Source organism: Fukomys damarensis, unplaced genomic scaffold (assembly GCF_012274545.1).
Source record: "Fukomys damarensis isolate Sample0158 unplaced genomic scaffold, DMR_v1.0_HiC HiC_scaffold_25, whole genome shotgun sequence".
NCBI lineage: Eukaryota > Metazoa > Chordata > Mammalia > Rodentia > Bathyergidae > Fukomys > Fukomys damarensis.
Window position 1 is genome coordinate 30,037,113 of NW_022900937.1, and position 8,067 is coordinate 30,045,179.

The 8,067-nt window shown below is 39.4% G+C and overlaps 1 long non-coding RNA gene across 1 annotated transcript in view; it reads left to right on the top strand.

Annotated features, from left to right (window-relative positions):
* The first annotated feature begins 5,088 nt into the window (after positions 1-5,088).
* LOC104865511 overlaps positions 5,089-8,067 on the top strand; it is a 3,788-nt gene continuing 809 nt past the window's right edge. Inside the window, exons 1-2 of the long non-coding RNA XR_781180.1 lie at positions 5,089-5,211; positions 6,502-6,601. This is a non-coding gene — a long non-coding RNA (uncharacterized LOC104865511). The remainder of the gene's footprint in view (positions 5,212-6,501; positions 6,602-8,067) is intronic.

An 8,067-nucleotide genomic window follows, 5' to 3' on the forward strand; every position in this document is an offset into this window, starting at 1 on the left:
GGAGGCGGAGGCGCAGGTGCTGTTGGGATTGTAGTCAAGTGACACTGAGCCACTCTCTCTTTTGAGTCGCCAGGCTGCTGTCTCTGCTTTCTGCCTCACCATCCACTCATGCGTCCATCCTCACGGGGAGGCAGCAATTTGACTGTTTCCCTTGACTAATCCACTCTGAGTACTTCGCAGTCTTTGGGGTCAACAAAGCCCTTTACATTCTCAGAGAGAAACAGCTATTAAATTGCAACATGCTATTTTCTTTCGAAGCAGAAGAAAGCTTTGACTTAAAGAAAAAAAGAAAAACCAAAACAAAACAACAAAAAATACCAACCCTTTGTTCAGGGCCCATACACATAGGCTCTATGTAAATGCCTGCCTTGTGTATATTGTATCAGTCATTACCGGCAGCATGTTTACAATAAATTCTTTAGAACAATATTGCTTCATATCCGCACCAACCAAAAATGATTAATTTTGTCTGCGGGAACCAGTGTTGTCTCCTGTATTCCAACCATAGTTGATCAGTATGTAGCCATCAGTGCATTCAGCCGTGATCATTGTCAACCGTGGCACACTTTTGCAGACTTCCTTTTTTAAATCATAAAAAAGATTTTGTTTTTATCATGCTTTATTTCCCCAAACCTTTTATATTTCAACCAATTACATTAGCATAGTTTCTTAAGTGCTTTCCTTTTGTGATTTGCTGCAAAAAGCAGGATCTTTGAAATGACACAGATGTGAATTAAAATTCATGTTCTGACACCAGCATACTGGCTTCCTTGGACATATTACCAACAGCACTAAGCAATGATTTTCTTAGTGAGAAAATGAGTAAAATAGCTCATAAATCTTAGGGTGTCTGTGAAAATGAACTGTGCGAACATTTGTGATAGTCTAGCATGTTTCCTAACACACAATCTATATTTGAGGTCTAAATTATTTTCTACACTACTTTTAGAAAGTTGGGATCATTTTTTTTGTTTGTGGCCTAGATAACGCCGTAAATGAACATTTGGACTCTTTTCATTTTCATGGAAAATTGTGCACCAGCTTTTCTTAATTCCATGCATTTCTAGACGAATTGATACGTTATTTGGGGATGAATTGCCTGAAGAACGCTTTATTACTTTGTGTCTGTGGTTTCAAACTAGAGATGTTTTCATCCACCAAAAGACATGTAATAGTGCATTCAGGAAATTTGGTTGACACAGCTAGAGAATTGTGGAGAACAGGGGTGGAGAACCTATGGCACCTGTGCCACACGGGGCTGTTAAGTCTCACTGAAAGCTCTAAAAGGTTTGCCTTCACTGATCTAGGGGTCGTGATTTTGGACGGTAGACCTTGTACAGTGCATCACTCCACACTCACTGGTAATGAGGAATCACTGGGCTTAAAATATCCGAAGTGCTGAAGGAAGAAACCTTTTCTTGAATCAGACACAGCACTTAATATATGACACAGTCATAAAATATTTGCTGATGAGAGGACAGGGACCCAGTAGGTAGGGAAAAGGTAGGTCAGAGGCCTCGCCAAGCTTTATTAAAAATGAGGACACATTCAATCCCCAATACCAAAAAAAATAAATAAATAAAATAAAATAAAGATGAGGACACAACTTTGACCTGTGCAGACAGACACAGAAGGGCACAGGCAGCAAGACTCCCTCAATTACAAACACAGAGGCAGCAAGATTGCAGCAATTAGGAAGACAAAGGCGAAGAAAGCAGGTCTGGGAAAGTCACAGGTAGCGTGATTAACATGAGAATCGCAAGCTTTCCCTTTTCTTAACCCTTAAATCTAAGTCACCCGTCCTTAAGGCCCCCACCCCAAATCTTTTCCTCCCCAAGGACACAGAAGGTCTGGTGGCAGAAGAAAGCCCGGCTTAAGATGAAAGACAAAGCCAGGGAACCCAGGGGACCCGCGAGCCTACAGAGGACACGGAAACCTTACAGGAAGAGCTGCTGGCCAGAGCCCAGGAGCAACTCACATTTGAATTTGCCCTGCTCATTGGAGTAGCTGCCAGAACTCTCTCTTTTCCTCTCTTCCCATCTTCGAGGGAGTCATCTCCCTTTACTTGGAACTTGGCCTCTTTAATTCTTTACTGAAGCTGAGTTTAGAAATGCTGGGACTTGTGTTCTCCAGCAAGGCTGTGGTTTGCATCCATGCCTGCCATTGCACTGACAACATGGGGAGGCTGCACTTCCCCTCTGAAAATAAAGCCCTAGGTGTATAAATCCACAGTATCTAAGTATGCCACACATTTTCAAGTTAACTGGAAAGAGAAAGTGTCTTAGTTACCCTTCCCGTAGATGAGACAAATGAAAGTTAGAGGAGGAAAAGTTTATTTAGCTCATACTTTGTAGAGGTTTCAGTCCATAATCTGCTGGTTCTAAGACAAAATGGCACAGCAGAAGGGCGTGACAGAGGAGAACAGTCCGTGGCAGGGTAAATGAGAGAAGACACCAAGCTACAAGCAACAATAGCAGCTTCTTTCTGCCCATTTTATATTCTCCCTAGGCTGCTCAGGTGAGGGCCGGGCCAAACCAACCACTGGGCTGATGTAGTAATCACACACTTAATCCCAGAGTCACAGTCTAGATCCAGTCACCTCTGAAACAGCCCCACCTGTGACTGCATGAAGCTACGGGGGGGACATCTGGACACAGCCAAAACAGCAAGGGATGCTGGAAACTGCTACTTTATCAAGACAATTTGTTCTAAACCTGTTTATTTGAAAATAAATTAGTTTCTGTGTCTAGTGCTGTGTGTTCATAAAGGCATTTTTTGGGGGGTACCAGGGATTGAACCTGGGTCCTTGTGCTTCTGAGGCAGGCGCTGGAACCACTGAGCTAAATCCCTGGCCCTCTAAAGGTATTTTAAAAAGATACAATAGAAAAGGATTAGCATGCACTTTTACCCATGTTATCAGAAAGCCACAAGGCAGTAGAATTAATGGAGGAGGATAACCTCTGTTACCTGTCCAGTACCTGTCTGTTCAGTGAGCATTTAGGTAGCCAGAAGAATCAACGCTCCCAGATAAAAAGCCCACTAGCGGTCGATGTACGCTTCAGATTAAGTCAATTGCAGCCCCGGAGGAATGACAGTAGCCAATATTGTTCTGCACAATCTAATTAAAGAAAGCCAGGGAAAATTCAGAGTGTTGCAACAGCTCTATCAGGTGTTATCACTTCACAAACTGAACATATTTGATGAGGTACAAAGAGTGCAGGAAAAAGAGCCACGCTATAGAAAGATCCATGAAGGATGAACTGAAGAAAGCAACTATCTTTGTGGGATCATAAATTGACTCATTTTTTTCCTCAAAGAAAATATTAATTTCTCTATGTTTTATTTTGGTTTGTTATTGTTGTTGTTGTTGCTATGAATTTGAGGCAGGGTCTCACTATGTAGCTGAGACTGACGTGGATCTCACTATGTAGCCCAGGCTGGTCTCAAACTCACAGAGATCCTCCTGCCTCAGCCTCTGAAGTGCTGGATTATAGGCGTGAGCCATCTATGTTTTATTTTGTACATCTCTATCTTAAAGGTTGCTGAAAAGTTTTTTTATTATTGTTATTGCTTCAAAAGTTTAAAATTATGTAATTGGACACCTGAAAGAAGAAAGATAAGATAAACATTCTACTGCCAAAAATAAAATTTAAAGGTACATTTCTGTGTATCACATACAGATGATGGTAAAACACTGCATGGACTTGTCCCATTTTTGGATTGTGTGATAAGGCAAATATTATTAGTAGTATTTAAAATAAAGGAAAAAAGAAACCTAGGGTTATGTGGGTTAAGTAGATCAGACAAGATCACAGATGGATAAAGGATTCACAACCTAATTCACAATTTCACATCCTTTTAAAATCAAATATGACTGTACAACTCCACATCATCGGACATCTTTAGAGATAGGAACATGCCTGAGATATCTCTACCCTATGACCCAGCAGGCATCGGATCCAGTGGCCCCCAGGAAAGATGCTGCCAAGCCTCTCTTGTGAGTCACTTTTCTTGTCTACACAGTAAAGTGAATAAGGGCCTGGCAAGTGGTTAGAGATCAGTAGGCCTGAGGGTCCAGGGTGCAGTCCCAAGTAGTATTCTTTGTCAGTCATGCTGAAGTGAAAAACGTCAAAGACTTCTATGTCCAACACTTTCACAATCATTTATTAGGTCTCACACCCCAAGACACGGGGCCTCTGCTTTCAGAACAAGGCAAGCAGATGTCCGCAATCATATCAGGGAAGAAAATCTTTCAAGACCTTTCCGCCTTGGGCTGGGACTTGGCTTGAATTAAGAGATTATTTTACCTTTCGTAAATTTATTAAAAGATTAAGCCTTCTGAGGGAGCTGACCATCTGAAAAGGAGAACAAGAAGTTTTTTTTTTCAATTAAAAGTCTCTTCCGAGTAAAACGATATGCATCATAATCCTTAAACCCCAGGAATAATTCTTGTGTGTACAGAAAAATATCCAGACTTTCACTTTGTGTTAGTTACTTTTCTCTCATCGCTAAGACAAAGAATCCCACACCTAAACTTAAAGAGGAAAGGTTTATTTAGCTCACATTTTGTGGAGGTTTGGGTCCATAGCCAGCTGGCTCCAAAGCAGCGTGGTTCATGACAGAAGGGCGAAGCAGAGGAGAAACAGCCCATGGAGCCCACACGGTAGCAAAAGCAACAAGGGACCTTAGCAGGGTCTTCCTGCCCCTTTTATATCATCCAGAGTACCAGGATCAGGGCGGTGCCAAACCAGTCATGCAAGTGTAGCGGTTTAGGACACCCAGCATCAATCACACAGTCGAGATTCAGCCACCTCTGAAAAAGAAAACGGCACCACATCCACATGAGGCTATGCGAAGATGTCTAAACACAGGCCGCAACACACACGGTTCAGACGATATCCTCACTTGGTCTGGCTTCTTGCTTGAAGGTATCACTCTCTCTATGTGTACTGTACAATAAATTCCCCTTGTTCATCTGGCCTGACGCGTATGAGTCTTCACTGAATTTTCACCGAGGTCACAAAAGAACTCAGAATGTTCCCAAGGACTGGTTCCCGGTGACGGGACCCTGATTCCTGGTATCAGAACATTACATAACACACAGTTGGGGTAAAGATAAAAATAGGTTAAAACATGTCATTAGGAGAATAATACGTGATCTGCATCAGCATTTTGAGCTTCTCAATATTTTTAGTCAACATATATGCTTAAGTAATATATTTTGATTTTATATAAACTATGAGAAACTTATAGAAAGTATAGTGAACTTATTTTCAGAGGGAACTGTATATGCTACTATTATTATGGAAAAAATGTTTAATATCTTTTCTTCTAAAAAATTCCAACTTTGCCTCTCCTCTGAAATTGTATATTGTTGCTCTATATCACATTGGACAATGAGAGACAAGAGACCATTTCTGATACTTTATAGTAATTGAAACATTAGGGAGAGAAAAATATATATGGGGAAATATTTCCTCTGTCAGCTTTGGGATCTGAGTCCTTCAGCTTTTTCCTTCACAGACTTTATATATTATTATTAATATATTTTCTTTTGATACTGGGGATTGAACTTGGATCCTCGCGCTTAGGAGGCAGGTGGTGGAACCACTGAGCTAAATCCCAAGCCCCTTCACAGGTTTTAATTTGTCTTTAATTTATTAAATTTATTGGTGCATTTCAGGTAGACAATGTGATGGCATTCATCCTTGGAAATTTGTACCTTTACATGATGCATCTTTGTTCGTATTTTTTCCCGATTGCCCTGCCCTCCCTTCAACTCCTCCACCGTTCCGTATTTACAAAGACTTTGTTTCTGTTTTTTTTTCCTTTTCTCATATTTTTTTTCCTTTCCCTTCTTTCTTTTCTCTCACTCTTCCCACTTGGCCTTTGGACCGTTTCTTCCTGTTTCGCATTATGTATTATATATTTCGATCCTCATTTCCATTTTCAGTTTCTTACATCAGAGAAAGTATTCGGTATTTTTATAGGATGCTGGCTTAGGATTTTGTACACAGCTGCGGTAACAATCCCTGTAGAGATATGTTCAAACCAGCAGCCTCTATTCATATGCAAATCCTACCCTTCCTTCAGATTACAGCATAAAAGCCAGTAAACCTCCCCTGGTTCTTTCAAGCTTGCGATTCTGTGTAGCTTCTCTGAACTCAGTGAGTTCTTTTTGTGTGTGTCTCTTAGGAACACATTCTTAAGGAAATGTTGGTAAGAAAAGAGTTAGTATTACGCTGTTAAAAATAAATGTAGAGAAGGAAAAAAGGTACCTTGTGTTCTTGTACTAATGGCCACATTAGCTATTAGTATCTTGCTTTTTGTTGTTTTTCCACTGTTTCTCCAATATTCAGTCAATGCACATTTTCATACATAACTCTAATTGAATCCGTTTGGAAAAACGACCACTTCTTACATATTAAATAAGACTTGACAATATTATTTATCCACTAAGTCACTAAAAATTCTCCATTAATCTTCTTCCTTTTCTAACAGGAAATCTGGACTCTCTTTGATCATTATATGCTATACTACACTGCAGTGGGAGGAAGCCATAAATTCTGAATTGTGCATTTCCCCCAGGGCCTCTGTAATAGTAGGTATTCAACAAATATTTGTGTACTGAATAGCTCTCATGTTATTGCATTTTGGAATCCATGGAACGCATTTTGTCATTTAATGATGTCGGTGCCCTAGGAAAGACGAGACCTTTTTTTTTTTACTTATTTCACGGGTAATTTAACTTTGAAGAGTGTGAGGTCACCAGAAGGGACCATCCATCCTGAGTCTTTTGTCTCTGGGCTGGCATTACCCTCACCATAGCCAGGCACCTTAAATTGAAGAAATGAATGGATTCCAAGGGGATCTTTCAACTCGGATTTATGTTCTTTGTAGGAAGGCCAAGCAACTCTTCCCTGTAACATTAAAGTACGAATACCCTGAGAGAGTTGAGGCGTTTCTAATGAATTGGTCTTCAAATCTTCTAAGCACACACAGTGCCAGAAGCATCATTTTGATGAATAGCCCCTAAACTTTCTAAAAATGAAGTTGTAATGGCAAATATCAAATGTTTTAAACAAAATCAAGCTCAGACATTCCATTTAAATCTTGGTAAAGTTCCAGGTACATTAAAAGAAAATTAAATCAGTTTTAGGAAGCAGGACTTTCATATTTTACCTTTATTTTTATACAACTATCAGAATCTTTGTTTTTATTTCCCTTCCTAGGATAAAAATGGTCCTTGAAATAGCAAATTTCTGTCAGGTCCCCAAGTGCCATAATTGAAATAAATGGAGGAAAAAAGAACTTTTAATTTTCGATGCTTTTTCGGTGATAAAGAAATGTATCAGCCTGAGCAAATGACTAGACCAATTTAGACTTGTATTTTTGGAAAAAACATATTTTCACTTTTATAAATTGAGTTAAGCACAATAACATCCCTAAGAGAATTTAAAGAATAATGATACTTATTATTATTAAGTACCCTCTGTGTAAAAGATACTGTTTTGGGCTTTTTAGTATATCACCAGTTCTAAGGCAACTACTGAAATGTTCATTATACAAATGAGAAACTAATCTCTGAATTATTAAGGATCTTGGCACACTCACATTCCTACGATATGATGGACTGACTTCAAAATCTCCACCCTCCGTATTTCACACAACTATGACAAAACTCTATAGATCATGTTGCATAAAGATGAATAAAACATTTTAGCATGTCTAATGAATTGTTTTCCTGTTTATTTGCTAAGAAAGTCACTAAGACTTTCTGATATTGCAGCATTCATACAACTATTAATAATTCCACACAGGCAAGATTTGTTAATACAGATTTAATATGCACCAGTAAAAATTCTTTCAACAGCTTTGCATACAGGAATTTGAAGTGGTAGGAGACAGGCAATATTAATACCTAAGTCCTATCCTTTCATAGAAATGGTTGGGCTGTGCCAGGGACTCCTAGGAAAGTCTTGAGAAAAGGAAATAGAACATTTAAAAAATCTAACAGGTTTTTTCCTGCTAACAGTATATACGTGTGTGTGTGTGTGTGTGTGTGTG